This window comes from Leucoraja erinacea, chromosome 11, assembly GCF_028641065.1.
Source record: "Leucoraja erinacea ecotype New England chromosome 11, Leri_hhj_1, whole genome shotgun sequence".
Lineage (NCBI taxonomy): Eukaryota > Metazoa > Chordata > Chondrichthyes > Rajiformes > Rajidae > Leucoraja > Leucoraja erinaceus.
The window spans coordinates 636,184-652,084 of NC_073387.1; positions in this window are offsets into that span (position 1 = coordinate 636,184).

The following is a 15,901-nucleotide window of genomic DNA, read 5'->3' on the forward strand; positions in this document are numbered from 1 at the left end:
GTAACTCATGGGTTTGGCCTGAGTGCCAGAAGTGAAATGTTGAAGATTAGTCAGATCTTAATGGAAAATTTTACAGTGATCTAACAATTCATTTTCAGTGAGTAATGCCTTTCAATGTTTGATGCCAGACCTTGAACAAATCAAGTTCAAGTTCATGAGTTTATTGTCATATGTCCCTGTATAGCACAATGAAATTCTTGCTTTTCTTAAGCACACAGAAAATAGTAGGCATTTACTACAAAACAGATAAGTGTGTCCATATACCATAATATAAATATATACACACATGAATAAATAAATTGATAAAGAAAATGGGTTATTAATAATCAGAGTTTTGTCCGAGCCAGGTTTAATAGGCTGATGGCTGTGGGGAAGTAGCTATTCCTGAACCTGGTCGTTGCAGCCTTCAGGCTCCTGTACCTTCTACCTGAAGGTAGCAGGAAGATGAGTGTGTGGCCAGGATGGTGTGGGTCTTTGATGATATTGCCAGCCTTTTTGAGGCAGCGACTGCGATAAATCCCCTCGATGGAAGGAAGGTCAGAGCTGATGATGGACTGGGCAGGGTTTACTACTTTTTGTAGTCTTTTCCTCTCCAGGGCGCTCAATTTGCCGAACCAAGCCACGATGCAACCGGTCAGCATGCTCTCTACTGTGCACCTGTAGAAATGCAGTTCAAATGGAAACCCGTTGCCTTAGCACAGCATGGCTTTTAGTATTACTAACTACAAAGGAAGGGCACGGATCAGTTTAAGTGATGCAGCTCAATCAAACCAAACATTCAATGCAGGACAATGTTGAGTTGATGCAGCTTCATTGAGCTATCCTGGTTTTCTTTGCAAAGGGAGTTAAGCCTTTCGCAGATGCAATCTTAATATGGTTCATCTCAAGTTAAAGAGGCAAATGCAACAGGTTTGAGCATTTTTGGAAGGATTGTTTCTTGAAACAAACTGCTCTAAAAGTTTGAAGGAAGGAATTGCAGATGCTAGTTTAATCATGGCAATTGCGCATATGGAGAAAACATCCATCCCCACGGCCACGGGTGAATAATCCTATCGCCGTATCCATCAGCGACCGGGACACTGCCAAGAGTAGATTGGTGGCTGTCAATTAAAAGGGAGTCTAAAATTAGAGGGCATAGGTAAGGTCAGACGGAAAGTTTGAAAGAGGACCTATGGGGCAGATGTTTCCATACAGCGGATGGTGGGTACATGGAATGATCTACCTGAGGAAATGGTAGTGCCAGGTATTTGATATTTAAATGGCATTTCCCCTGGTACCTGGTACATGGTTTGGAAGGATATAGATCCACGAGTGTGGGTTAAATCTCAGAGCCTCAACTGTGTGTGATTCCAAGGCCCCTATTGGGGTGTAATTCCATGCCCTTCCTCAGTGCACTGACTCCAGCAGGTCGCACCCTCCTGCACAAGTGCAGCTGTTATAGAGTCATGCAGCATGGCAACAGGCCCTTTGGCCCAACTGGTCCATGCCAACCAAGTAGCCCCATCTATACTAGTCTCATTTGCATGTTTGGCCGGTATTCCTCTAAACCTTCTCTATCCTTGAACCTGTCCATTTGTCTTTTAAATCTTCGGCACAAACATCGTGGGCTGAAGGGCTTGTTCCTGTGCTGTATTGTTCTATGTTCTAAAAGTTATTAAAGTACCTGCATCAATTACCTCATGAGGCAGCTTGGTCCATATATCTACCACCCTCTGTGTGAAAAGGTTGTCCCTCGGGTTCCTATTAAATCTTCCCCCCAATCTTAAACCTATGTCCTCTGGTTCTTATTTCACCTATTCTAGGTAAAAGACTAATCCTATCTATTCCCCTCATGGTTTTATGTGTCTCTATAAGATTACCTCTCTGCCTCCTGTGCTATAAGGAATACAGTCCTAGCCTGCTAAACATCTCCGTATAGCTCAGGTCCTCGATCCCTGGTAACGTCTGCATAAGTCTTCTCTGCACTCTTTCCAGATTAATGACACACTTCCTATAGTGGGGTGACCAGAACTGAACACAATACTCCAAAGGTGTGCATCACCAACGTGTTGTAACATAACGTCCAAATTATTATACTCAATATCCTGACTGGTGGAGGCCAATTTGCCGAAAGCCTCCTTGATCCCCCACCATATCTGCGTGTGATGCCACTTTCAGGCAACTGTGGAGCTGTCCTCCTAGATCCCTCTGCTCTACAACATTCTCCAGGGCCATAACATTCACTGTTCAGGTCCTGCCCTGGTTTGACTTCCAAAATGGAATACATCACACATCCGCTAAACTCCATTCCCTCCTGCTCTCACCAACTATTCTCCACCCTGCTCATCTTTGCCTATACAATACAACCTACTTTTCTACTACGTACATCATAGAAATTAGGTGCAGGAGTAGGCCCTCGGCCCTTCGAGCTTGCACCGCCAATATGATCATGGCATCCAACTCAGTATCCCGTACCGCTTCTCTCCATACCCCCTGATCCCCTTAGCCACAAGGGCCACATCTACCTCCCTCTTAAATATATCCAATGAACTGGCCTCAACTACCCTCTGTGGCAGAGCATCTCGGTTTTAAAGGATTTCCCCCTTATCCTTAAGCCCATCGGGAACAATCTTTCCTGCTAGCCTGTCCCAACCCCTTAAGAATTTTGTAAGTTTCTATAAGATCCCCTCTCAATCTTCTAAATTCAAGAGAGTATAAACCAAGTCTATCCAGTCTTTCTTCATAAGACAGTCCTGATATCCCAGGAATCAGTCTGGTGAACCGTCTCTGCACTCCCTCTATTTCCTGATTTGGAATCTTCACTATCTACAATACAACCTACTTTTCTATCATCTATACGATTACTAATTATGCCTTGTATATTCGCATTCAAATTGTTGATATAAACCTCAAACAACTATGGGCCCAACAACACCGATCCCTGAGGTACACAAGTCATAGGCCTCAAGTCTAAAAAAACAATTCCAATGTCACCCTATTTCCTTCCATGAAGCCAATTTTATATACGGTGGGCTGGCTCTCCCTGGTTCCCATGTGATCTAACATTCCAGAGCAGCGCACCATGCAGAACATTATCCAAGGCCTTACTGAAGCCATTCCTAAGTACACTGCCTGCAGCATTGCATTACTCCATTGATGCTTTACCTGAAGTGATGTGGTGCCCTGTCATCATGGCCCATATATCACAACTCTCCTTCAATTCACTCCTTGCAATTTGTGGCACAAATTCATTTCATTCCCTGCAACAGGAGTTTATCTTGGTACCAGTGCACCACACTTTGCTCCGTGTACAGGCATGGTACTCATTCAGTGCCCTCCATGCACCTGTGTATCACTTATTTACTGTTCTGCCTGCATCAATGCAGCACTCCTTCAGTGCTCTGCACGCACCTGCTCTGCATGCACCCTGATGCATTACTATTGTATGCTATTCCACTGTATTCAACCGATTGCATAATGTTGGAGAGGTCACAGCCGTTGACAACAGCACTGTCACATAGTTGACTTGTCTTGCTTATTATATGCATAGTCTTCTAGACCATCTCACCGCAACTAGAGAGCAGTCCTGAACTACTATCTACCTCATTGGTGACCTTCGGACTATCTTTGATTGAACTTTACTGGTTTTACCTTGCACTAAACATTATTCACTTATCATGTATCTATATACCTGTACTGTGAATGGCTCGATGGTAATCATGTATTATCTTTCCACTGACTGGTTAGCACGCAACAAAAGCTTTTCACTGTACCTCAGTACACGTGATAATAAACTAAACTGAGAAAATTGATAATGATATTGATATGCAGGTGGTTTATGATGTGGAGTTTGATGCTGATAAATATTGATGAGCTTTGGTGGTGAGTGTAATAAATGAATGAGCTCAAAGTGTGTGCCAATAAATTCTCTTGCTCTTAAATTCTCTTAACCTTGGGAGCACGGTTGCAACAGGGTAGTTCAGTTGTTTCTTCCTTTCTGCGCAGCATCTGGTTGTTGTGGTGCCACTGGATGTGTGATACAGTTGAACTTGCTCACGGAACTCATGGCAGGCTTTTCTTCTGCTGGCTAAACTCCTTCCACCAAATATTTCTTATTCCCAACTTCAACCATCCATACGTCACACACAGCATGTTCAGTGCAGGCTCATTATTCACCTCACTTCAAGACTCTGTCGACAACTGACTGGACCAAAGAATCAAACACTCCCAGACCATGAGCAGAGGTTGATGTTGTAAATCCTGTGCCATGCCATCCTTTTCTCCAAATTCCAATGACAGCTGGTATCTATATAAGTAAAAGTCTCATCTTGACCATTTCCTGTCTGCTCTGTATATTGATTTTAGAAAAAAATGCTACCTCATATCGCTATGATTGTTGGCCATCTTACTCTTCCTCCTCCGCTGAGGCAGCCCGATGAAAAAGAAAAAAGTTATGATTGTTTAAAAAATCTTGATCAGCTGATTGGTCCTCTTGCCTGTCAATCACCATGTTGAAGGTAACGCCCCTTCCGGGGGTGGGGAGGGGGGGCTCAGGACTGTAAAACCCCAGATGCCTGGACGTGAGTCAGTCACTCTGGAAGATCACGAGGGAGAGGCCACAACTCTGATTCTGCTGTGAGTCAACTGAACTGTGCGTCTACTGAGCTGTGAGCCTGCAATGTACTTGCAATAAATGATTTGTTAGCCCTTAATGAAAATAAAATGAGTTGTTTGGCCTGCTGTGCTTGAAACTGAAATGGCAATGGAAATGAAATGAAATGAAAATGAGATGAGTTATTTGGCCTGCCCTGTGCTTGAAACTGAAGTGGTAATGGAAATGAAATGAAATGAGTTGTTTGGCCTGCCCTGTGCTTGAAACTGAAATGGCAATGGAAATGAAAAGAAATGAAAATGAGATGAGTTATTTGGCCTGCCCTGTGCTTGAAACTGAAATGGTAATGGAAATGAAATGAAATGAAAATGAGATGAGTTATTTGGCCTGCCCTGTGCTTGAAACTGAAGTGGAAATGGAAATGAAATGAAATGAGCTGTTTGGCCTGCCCTGTGCTTGAAACTGAAATGGCAATGGAAATGAAAAGAAATGAAAATGAGATGAGTTGTTTGGCCTGCCCTGTGCTTGAAACTGAAATGGCAATGGAAATGAAATGAAATGAAAATGAGATGAGTTATTTGGCCTGCCCTGTGCTTGAAACTGAAATGGTAATGGAAATGAAATGAAATGAGTTGTTTGGCCTACCTGAAATCACTCATTTTGGCCCAAAAAGCCCCTATTAGCCAAGAAACCAGTCCCTTTTGTCCAAAATGCCCATATTAGCCCAGGAAGAGTATTTTGGCCCCAAAGGCCCATGCTAGGACAGCAAAAGTCCAGAAAAAGTGCCTTTCACTGAGATTTTTTTTTTAAGTGTCCCTTCAGCCATCAGGCCTGTACTAGCCCAGGAGGAATCCCTTCTGCCCATCACTAAGTATTCCCCTTGCACGTATTAAACCTCACCCCAGTATTTTTATCCCTCCCTTCATTGGCTCCCAGTGAGATCCAGGCCAGGATAGACTTTCCTCCTTCATTGCAGTGATCTGCAGAAATAGATGAAAAATGCCTACAATTGATTCTCCACCCTCTCCCCCTTCTCTCTCACAGAGTCTCTCACCTGTTTTGGGCAGAATTTTGGCAGTTTCTGAGCTGCCAGCCCACCAGCCCTGAGTGACTGAGCTGCCAGCCCTCCAGCCCTGAGTACCTGAGCTACCAGCCCTCTGGAAACCAGTTCCTTTGGCCCACAACACCCATAATAGTGCTCCAGAAAGCCCCCCCCCCCTCCCCCCCCCCCCGGGAGACCAGGCCTCCAGTGTGAACATGGGACCCAATGGGTCCCACTTAGTCTAGTAGTCTCTTGTGTAGGATGGAAGTGCAGATGCTGGTTTAAACCGAAGATAGACACAAAATGCTGGAGTAACTCAGCGGGAGAGGCAGCATCACTGGAGAGAAGGATAGGTGATGATTCGGGTCTAGACCCTTCTTCAGACCGAGTCTCTTACCCACTTTCCAATATCACCAACTGCTTTGGATACAGAGACAGTTCCACTACCGTCTTCCAGTCTTGCGGTATGTGGGGCTCTGTCTATATTAGAAGCACCCTCTGACTTGGCAAAGCTTACAACTAATCTTACAGCTAAAAAGACACACTGTGCTGAAGTAACTCAGTGGGTCAGGCAGCTTCTCTGGAATACAGATACTGTAGCGCAATGGAAAGGAAGGACATTAGTTTGGAGGATGTGGAATCGGTATGGGTAGAGCTGCGAAACAATAAGGGGCAGAAAACGCTAGTGGGTGTTGTGTACAGGCCACCTAACAGTAGTAGTGAAGTTGGAGATGGTATCAAACAGGAAATTAGAAATGCTTGCGACAAAGGCAAAGCAGTTATAATGGGTGACTTCAATCTACATATAGATTGGGTGAATCAAATTGGCAGGGGTGCTGAGGAAGAGGATTTCTTGGAATGTATGCGGGATAGTTATCTAAATCAACATGTAGAGGAACCAATGAGAGAGCTGGCTATTTTAGACTGGGTATTGAGTAATGAGGAAGGGTTAGTTAGCAATCTTGTAGTGCGTGGCCCCTTGGGCAAGAGTGACCATAATATGGTTGAGTTCTTCATTAGGTTGGAGAGTGACATTGTTAATTCAGAAACAATGGTTTTGAACTTAAAGAAAAGTAACTTTGAGGGTATGAGACGTGAATTGGCCAAGATTGACTGGCAATTAATTCTAAAAGGGTTGACGGTGGATATGCAATGGAAGGCATTTAAAGACTGCATGGATGAACTACAAAAATTGTTCATCCCAGTTTGGCAAAAGAATAAATCAGGGAAGGTAGTGCATCCATGGATAACAAGGGAAATCAGGGATAGTATCAAAGTGAAGGATGATGCGTACAAACTAGCCAGAAAAAGCAGCATACCAGAGGACTGGGAGAAATTCAGAGACCAGCAGAGGAGGACGAAGGGCTTAATTAGGAAAGGAAAAATGGATTATGAAAGAAAACTGGCAGGGAACATAAAAACTGACTGCAAAAGTTTTTATAGATATGTGAAAAGAAAGAGATTAGTTAAAACAAATGTAGGTCCCTTGCAGTCAGAAACAGGTGAGTTGATCATGGGGAACCAGGATATGGCGGACCAATTGAATAACTACTTTGGTTCCGTCTTCACTAAGGAAGACATAAATGATCTGCCGGAAATAGCAGGGGCCCGCGGGTCAAAGGAGGTGGAGGAATTGAGTGAAATCCAGGTTAGTCGGGAAGTGGTGTTGGGTAAATTGAATGGATTAAAGGCCGATAAATCCCCAGGGCCAGATAGGCTGCATCCCAGAGTACTTAAGGAAGTAGCTCCAGAAATAGTGGATGCATTAGTAATAATCTTTCAAAACTCTTTAGATTCTGGAGTAGTTCCAGAGGATTGGCGGGTAGCAAACGTAACCCCACTTTTTAAGAAGGGAGGGAGAGAGAAAACGGGGAATTACAGACCAGTTAGTCTAACATCGGTAGTGGGGAAACTGCTAGAGTCAGTTATTAAAGATGGGATAGCAACACATTTGGAAAGTGGTGAAATCATTGGACAAAGTCAGCATGGATTTACAAAAGGTAAATCATGTCTGACGAATCTTATAGAATTTTTCGAGGATGTAACTAGTAGCGTGGATAGGGGAGAACCAGTGGATGTGGTGTATCTGGACTTCCAGAAGGCTTTCGACAAGGTCCCACATAAGAGATTAGTATACAAACTTAAAGCACATGGCATTGGGGGTTCAGCATTGATGTGGATAGAGAACTGGCTGGCAAACAGGAAGCAAAGAGTAGGAGTAAACGGGTCCTTTTCACAATGGCAGGCAGTGACTAGTGGGGTACTGCAAGGCTCAGTACTGGGATCCCAGCTATTTACAATATATATTAATGATCTGGATGAGGGAATTGAAGGCAATATCTCCAAGTTTGCGGATTACACTAAGCTGGGGGCAGTGTTAGGTGTGAGGAGGATGATAGGAGAATGCAAGGTGACTTGGATAGGCTGGGTGAGTGGGCAAATGTTTGGCAGATGCAGTATAATGTGGATAAATGTGAGGTTATCCATTTTGGTGGCAAAAACGGGAAAGCAGATTATTATCTAAATGGTGGCCGATTGGGAAAGGGGGAGATGCAGCGAGACCTGGGTGTCATGGTACACCAGTCATTGAAGGTAGGCATGCAGGTGCAGCAGGCAGTAAAGAAAGCGAATGGTATGTTGGCTTTCATAGCAAGAGGATTTGAGTATAGGAGCAGGGAGGTTCTACTGCAGTTGTACAGGGTCTTGGTGAGACCACACCTGGAGTATTGCGTGCAGTTTTGGTCTCCAAATCTGAGGAAGGACATTATTGCCATAGAGGGAGTGCAGAGAAGGTTCACCAGACTGATTCCTGGGATGTCAGGACTGTCTTATGAAGAAAGACTGGATAAACTTGGTTTATACTCTCTAGAATTTAGGAGATTGAGAGGGGATCTTATAGAAACTTACAAAATTCTTAAGGGGTTGGACAGGCTAGATGCAGGAAGATTGTTCCCGATGTTAGGGAAGTCCAGGACAAAGGGGTCACAGCTTAAGGATAAGGGGGAAATCCTTTAAAACCGAGATGAGGAGAACTTTTTTCACACAGAGAGTGGTGAATCTCTGGAACTCTCTGCCGCAGAGGGTAGTTGAGGCCAGTTCATTGGCTATATTTAAGAGGGAGTTAGATGTGGCCCTTGTGGCCAAGGGGATCGGAGGGTATGGAGAGAAGGCAGGTACGGGATACTGAGTTGGATGATCAGCCATGATCATATTGAATGGCGGTGCAGGCTCAAAGGGCCGAATGGCCTACTCCTGCACCTAATTTCTATGTTTCTATGTAGGTGACGTTTTGGTTCAGAACCATTCTTCAGGCTGACTGCAGTGGTAGGGAGGAGGAAAGCCTGGCAAGTGATTGGTGAATACAGGTGAAGGGTTTTTGTTTGATCGGCGGATGAGTGGACAAGGGCCAGAGATGAAGGCAAAAGGTGTGAGAGGGTAGGAGAGGAGCAAATTCTGAATCCAGAGGAAGGAATCTTGGTGGAAGGGGAGAGTGAAATGAGTGCAAGTCTTGTATCCATCTATTTTGGCCGGCTTTATCCTTCCCCCACACTCAAGAGGCCATGGAAGGTGACCCAAGCACACCAGTGGTAGAGACGCACAAACACACACGCACCAGGGCAGTGACACACACACACACACACACCAGGGCAGTGACACACACACACACACACACACCACCAGGCAGTGACCCACACACACACAGCAGGGCAGTGACACACACACACACACACACACCAGGGCAGTGACCCCCACACACCAGTAGCAGTGACCCACACACACACACACACACAGCAGGGCAGTGACCCCCCCCCCCCCCCCCCCCACACACACCAGGGCAGTGACACACACACACACACACACACACACACAGCAGGGCAGTGACACACACACACACACACACACCAGGGCAGTGACACACACACACACACACCAGGGCAGTGACCCACACACACACACACACACACCAGGGCAGTGACCCCCCCCCCCCACACACACACCAGGCTTCAGCCGTGGGCCCTGTGGCCGGTAACATAGGCAGCTGACCTGGTTGGTGACCGATTCCAAACTCCAGCAACAGCAGCTTCGTCCACCCCGAATCGTGGGGCTTCAATCAGCAAGTTCACGGGGCCTTTTATCAACCGGCGTGCCATAAAATCGACCGGCGGGGTTTCATCATCGGAAGTCTTGATCGCCTCGATGCAGCAGTTTGATTTTAAGCCGCGCCAGGCGATGAAAGGCCCTGCGAACGGGCCTATTCAGCCCTTAGAATGCGTTTGATACCTGCTTGAATCTTTCAAAAGCTACAATATGATAAATAACACGAACAAATAAAACTGAAGCAAATAAAGGCAAACAGAAGAACCAACCCTGGAGGGAAGAGAGGGAGAGAGAGATATGATAAAAATATTGTAAATAATGTGAGTGACGTGAATGAGGGACTTATCTGCAAGCCAGCCGGGAAACCTGTTCGACCGGAGCCCTTAGTAACCCGACCCGTTTAAATCCGATACCAGTTTAAATCTTTCCCATCCACCAATACATCCAAAAATGGTAATTGTACCCACATCAGACAGCTTTAAGAAATTCTCTGTGAATACCTTCAGTAATACTTGAAAGTCAAAACACAATTGGTGACACATCGTGTTAATACGATGTTAATAGACATTTAACAAGCGCTTAACAGTGACACTCCCACTGTCTCGCGGAAAGTGGAGATTTGATTTCACCAAATTTCAAAATCCGGATTACAAAACATGGGGGGATTGTCCCCCACCTCTCAAAACATGAGGGGGACGTGTGTGTCTCCCCCCCCCCCCCGAGATTTCTGGCCATGCAGGGCAGTGATACACACAAAAAAAAAGAAAAATGGCAGGAAAGCAGCAGAGGTTCACGTGCACATGGGCCGGTGCAGGAAACCCCGGCAGGGACTGTGAGCCATGAGCAGGGGCCAGAGCCAGCAAGCCGGGCACATGCTTGTGTTCATAGTATATGGCACAAACACAGCTTCAGTCTTGTGCGCAGGGTGATGCACCCAAAACCCAAGCACAGTCTCAAGGACCAGAGAGAAACAATTCTACCACTCAGATAAATACTCCACTGTGACACCAGTTCCTGGCCACGAAGGTAGTACCATGCTCCATTGACGCCAGGAGATTTGTGTTCTAGGATTAAAACACCCCAAAGTACGAGAGGACCCTGAAGCGTTTGCAAATCTGTTGCCAATCGTGTTGTAACCCAAATTGGGCAGATTGTAATCAATTGCCTAGATTAATCGTTCCCGTGGAAGGCTAAAGGCAGAAGCCAGTAGCTAATTCAGGATCCCGAAAGGACAGATATAAAAGGAGATAGTTCAGCATCTGATAGACGCTGTCCCCAAGGTCTGCCCAGTGAAACCTGATAGGGGCAAAACAGCAAAGGGGGCAATCCAGCTGACTTTCCAGAGAGATTGCAGGAATTAGTTCAGGCAATCGGGAATACAAAATCCCAGTGGCAATGCACCGCAAGCAGTAGCATTTGTAAACGGGCAGCACCCTAAGGTGCAGGGACTTCCTGGTGACTCATTATTTGCATGAGCAGGTCAAGGCCATCAAGAAGCTTGGTGACATGATTACCAATCTGTTCCACATGGGGGCGCCTCAGCATGGCTGTGTATACACTGGGAGAGTAACAAATCAAACGGCAGGAAAACAGTGTGGCTACCTTTTCAACTACAGTACTCTTCAATGCCTTTCCCTCAACAGATTGCTCTTTTAAATCATGAGTCTGTTTATGGACATTTTAAATGTGGTGTTAATTTGTTTGTGAATTAAGTGACAAGGTGAATCTAATGTGAAACTTTTGTTAGTTGTGTACCTGGGAAATTAAACAAGTTGCCCTGTTTCCACACTATATCACTCTTTGACCATGAGATGGATTCTCGGATAGGATGAATTTTTAGCTATAATTCAGAGGATGGGAGAAATGAGGAAATGAATCAAGTAAGTGGCACTGCAGATTAGGCAGTTAGAAACTAAATGGCTGCCTCCACCGAGGGGACCGAGCAATAGAGGTGGAGCAGGGGGTGGGAAGAGAGGAGTTTGCATCCGTTGAAGGAAACCGGGACACTGGAAGAGAAACAGAAAAAGCTGGAGTAACTCAGTGGGTGAGACAGCATCTCGGGAGAAAAGGAATAAGTGACATTTTGGGTTGAGACCCTTCTCCAGACAGATATTCAAGGGAAAGGTGTAGATTGATGGTTCATGTTTACAAAAGGGAAACAAGAGATATAGAGATGTAGAACAAATGAATGAATGATATGCAACAAAGTAGCGATGATAAAGGAAATAGGCCATTGTTTGCTGTGGCCTTCATTGAAAACGAGTCATAGGGTGACAGTGTGTAAACAGGTCCTTCGGCCCAACTCGCCCACACCAACCGGCCAACAATGTCCCAGTTACACTGGACCCACTTGCCTGCGCTTGGTCCATATCCCTTCAAACCTGTCCTATCCATGTACCTGCCTATTTCATAAATGATGGGATAGTCCCAGCCTCAACTCCCTTCTCTGGCAGCTTGTTCCATACACCCACCACCCTTTGTGTGAAAAACGTACCCCTCGGATTCCTATGAAATCTTTTCCCCTTTACCTTGAACCTATGTCCTCTGGTCCTCGATTCCCCTACTCTGGGCAAGAGACTGTGCATCCAACCAATCTATTATTTTCATGAGTGTACACCTCTATAAGATCACCCCTCATCCTCCTGGGCTCCATGGAATAGAGACCCAGCCTACTCAACCTCTCCCTATAGCTCACACCCTCTAGTCCTGGCAACATCCTCGTAAATCTTTTCTGAACCCCTTTCAAGCTTGACAATATCTTTCCTATAACATGGTGCCCAGAACTGAACACAATATTCTAAATGCAGCCTCACCAACGTCTTATTCAACAGCAACATGACCTCCCAACTTCTATACTCAATACCTTGACTGATGAAGGCCAAAGTACCAAAAGCCTTTTTGACCACCTTATCCACCTGCGACTCAACCTTCAAGGAACCATGTACCTGTACTCCTAGATCCCTCTGCTCTACAACACTACTCGGAGCATTACCATTTACTGTCACTTTTGTATCATCAGAAACTTGCTAATCTTGCCCTGTATGTTCTTATCCAAATCATTGATGTAGATGACAAACAGTAACGGGCCCAACATCGAACCCTGAGGCACACCACTAGTGTGCCTCACTAGACAGGCCTAGTCTGAGAAGCAACCTTCCATCATCACCTTCTGCTTCCTTGCATGGAGCCAATTTGCTGTCAATTCACCTATCTCTCTTTGGATTCCATGCGATCTAACCTTCCAGAGCAGCCTACCATGCGGAACCTTGTCGAATGCATTACTGAAATCCATGTACACAACATCTACAACTCTGCCCTTATCAACCTTTTTGGACACATCTTCAAAAAAATTGATTAGATTTGTGAGACACGACCTTCCACATAAAAAAAGCCATGCTGGCTATCCCTAATCAGCCCTTGCCCACCCGAATGCCTGTATAACCTATCCCTCAGAATACTCTCTGGTAACTTTCCAACTGCAGATGTTAAGCTCAATGGCCTAAAGTTCCCAGCATTTATACTCCAGCCCCTCTTGAAAAGATGTACAACATTTGCCACCCTCCTGTCTTCCAGCAACTCTCCTGTATTTAAGGATGACTCATAAATTGAAACCAGGGCCTCCGCAATTCGCTCTCTAGTTTCCCGCAATATCCTCAGATATATCTGATCAGGCCCTTAAGAATTGTCTTCCTTCATACACGACAGTGTCTTCAGTACTTCTTCAAAGGTAACACTGACTGCTCACAAAGTATAAATGTTACTACCAATACGTTAATTGCATTCACTCCTCCAACTGGTTGTAAGGCCTGCGCAGATCCTTTACAAATATTTGATAGTTACTGACAATGAGACTCAACAAGATGACTTGGAAATTAGTACAACGACCTGGGTGGGGGAGGGACGGAGAGAGAGGGGATGCAAGAATTACTTGAGTTACTCCAACTTTTTGTCTGCCTTCGGTTTAAACCATCATCTTCTTCTTTCATGTGACGTGCACAGCCTAAAGTTGTTGGACAACTTGGTCTATTTGATCTTCCGTTTGTGCACGTCGAGTTGATTGCATTAGTCGAAACAGGGTGGACCACGTGAAGGTTGCAATCTTCCACCCCAATGACCATCATCTGCAGTTCCTTCCTATCAACCTCCTGGCCATATAACCATATAACAATTACAGCACGGAAACAGGCCATCTCAGCCCTACAAGTCCGTGCCGAACAACTTTTTCCCTTAGTCCCACCTGCCTGCACTCATACCATAACCCTCCATTCCCTTCTCATCCATATGCCTATCCAATTTATTTTTAAATGATACCAACGAACCTGCCTCCACCACTTCCACTGGAAGCTCATTCCACACCGCTACCACTCTCTGAGTAAAGACGTTCCCCCTCATGTTACCCCTAAACTTCTGTCCCTTAATTCTGAAGTCATGTCCTCTTGTTTGAATCTTCCCTATTCTCAAAGGGAAAAGCTGATCCACATCAACTCTGTCTATCCCTCTCATCATTTTAAAGACCTCTATCGTCCCCCCTCTATCAAGTCAAGATAACCGACAAGGGAATATCCTCAGAGTAATAAACCAGGAGGTTATCCCAGGATAGATGATGATGATCCTGGAAACACCAGAGCAGTATACCTGCCCTTTCCCCCACCACACCAGCAATGACAGGGGGACAGTGGGAGGATACCAGTAGATAATGCAGGACCACATGTCACCACCACTGTAATGGGAAAGGACCTCAGTTCTTAGTTGATACAGGGGCATTAGTTTCCACCATTCATCAGTTTAAATTACCTGACGCTCCCATTTTGCAAAATCATTGTACAGCGGTGGGAGTTGAGAATAAACTCACCGTTAAACCTTTGAATATGTAAGGATGATCGAATAACGTATCTATTTACACAAACGTACGGGGCCTCGAGCACCAAGAAGGCTTTGGGATACATATATTTAGTAGCAATGTTACAAAATTTTGAGATTTAAAAAATCAAGTCTGCAATTTATCCCATCAGATAAAGCATAAAAATAAGTTTAGTTTGACACCTAATTCACTTTCATATCTTCAGTATTAAAAACGTTATGGCCATTTTCATACTCGGAAATTAGCTTCTTGTTCCCTATTCCTCGAAGTGATCGAAGACAGTCAAAAGCCCATAACTTTCTTAAAAATTAAGAGAACTGAAATAAATTATCAGTTATTATGGATTGAAGCATTCTGAAACAAATATGAAACAATCTTACTTGGATGAGCTGAAATTAAAGCATTTAATTAGTTAGTTACCCAATTGTAGCTAATTACAAAATTCAATTACTAGATCTAAACATCTATCCATTTCTTAAGAAAAGATTAACATATTTAAATAGCTTAAGTGTCCAAAGAACATTCACACAAGAATTCACAACATAACAGGATTTTTAAATCTCATTGTCCTGAATTTATAGGCCAAATGGAAGGAATTTAGTGTTTAATTCCCGTACATTAATGGCCATTTAAATCATCATGCGAGTGTGTTTTTTTTGTTGAATTGGAATGTTGCGGTTGCGGTGAATTTAAAACCCCATATCGGCAGGAAAAACACAGCCGGTTCGTATGGGGCCTAAATCACCTTTTCGCAACGTAAAATCTGGATTAATGAAATCCTAAGAAGTACGTTTATATGTAAAATAAACGGCTTACCTTTAGCTGTCCCGTACGTGAAACGCCCGGTTATCGGCGTTGACGGCATTAGATGCGGATTTTTATTTTACTCCAGCGCTGAAATTGTCCCGCGATTTAAAAAAAAAATTCACAGACGGCAGTCGGAACAATTCTTCAGCATTAGCTAGCAGCCCGAGAAAATATATCCAGGTCAGGCAAGAGAAAAAAACGCATTTTAACCCCGCCCCCCCTCAAAGGCGCCAAAGTTGTGCACACGACCAGTGACAGAACTGCAGAAACCGCTGAAGGTAAGTTTTGTAACATACCTATATTTAGGTCCTAACCACTCTCCAAATAATCTTGTGATCAGGTGTATTATTGAGCAGCCACTAAATATTTGTAAAGGATATGCGCGTGGCCTTACAACCAGTGGGAGGAGCGCAATTAACTATTGGTAGTAATATTTATACTTTGTTGCAGAGTACGAAAGAGGGAAATTGTAGTGGAACAAATGGCAATCGTAAAAATAAAA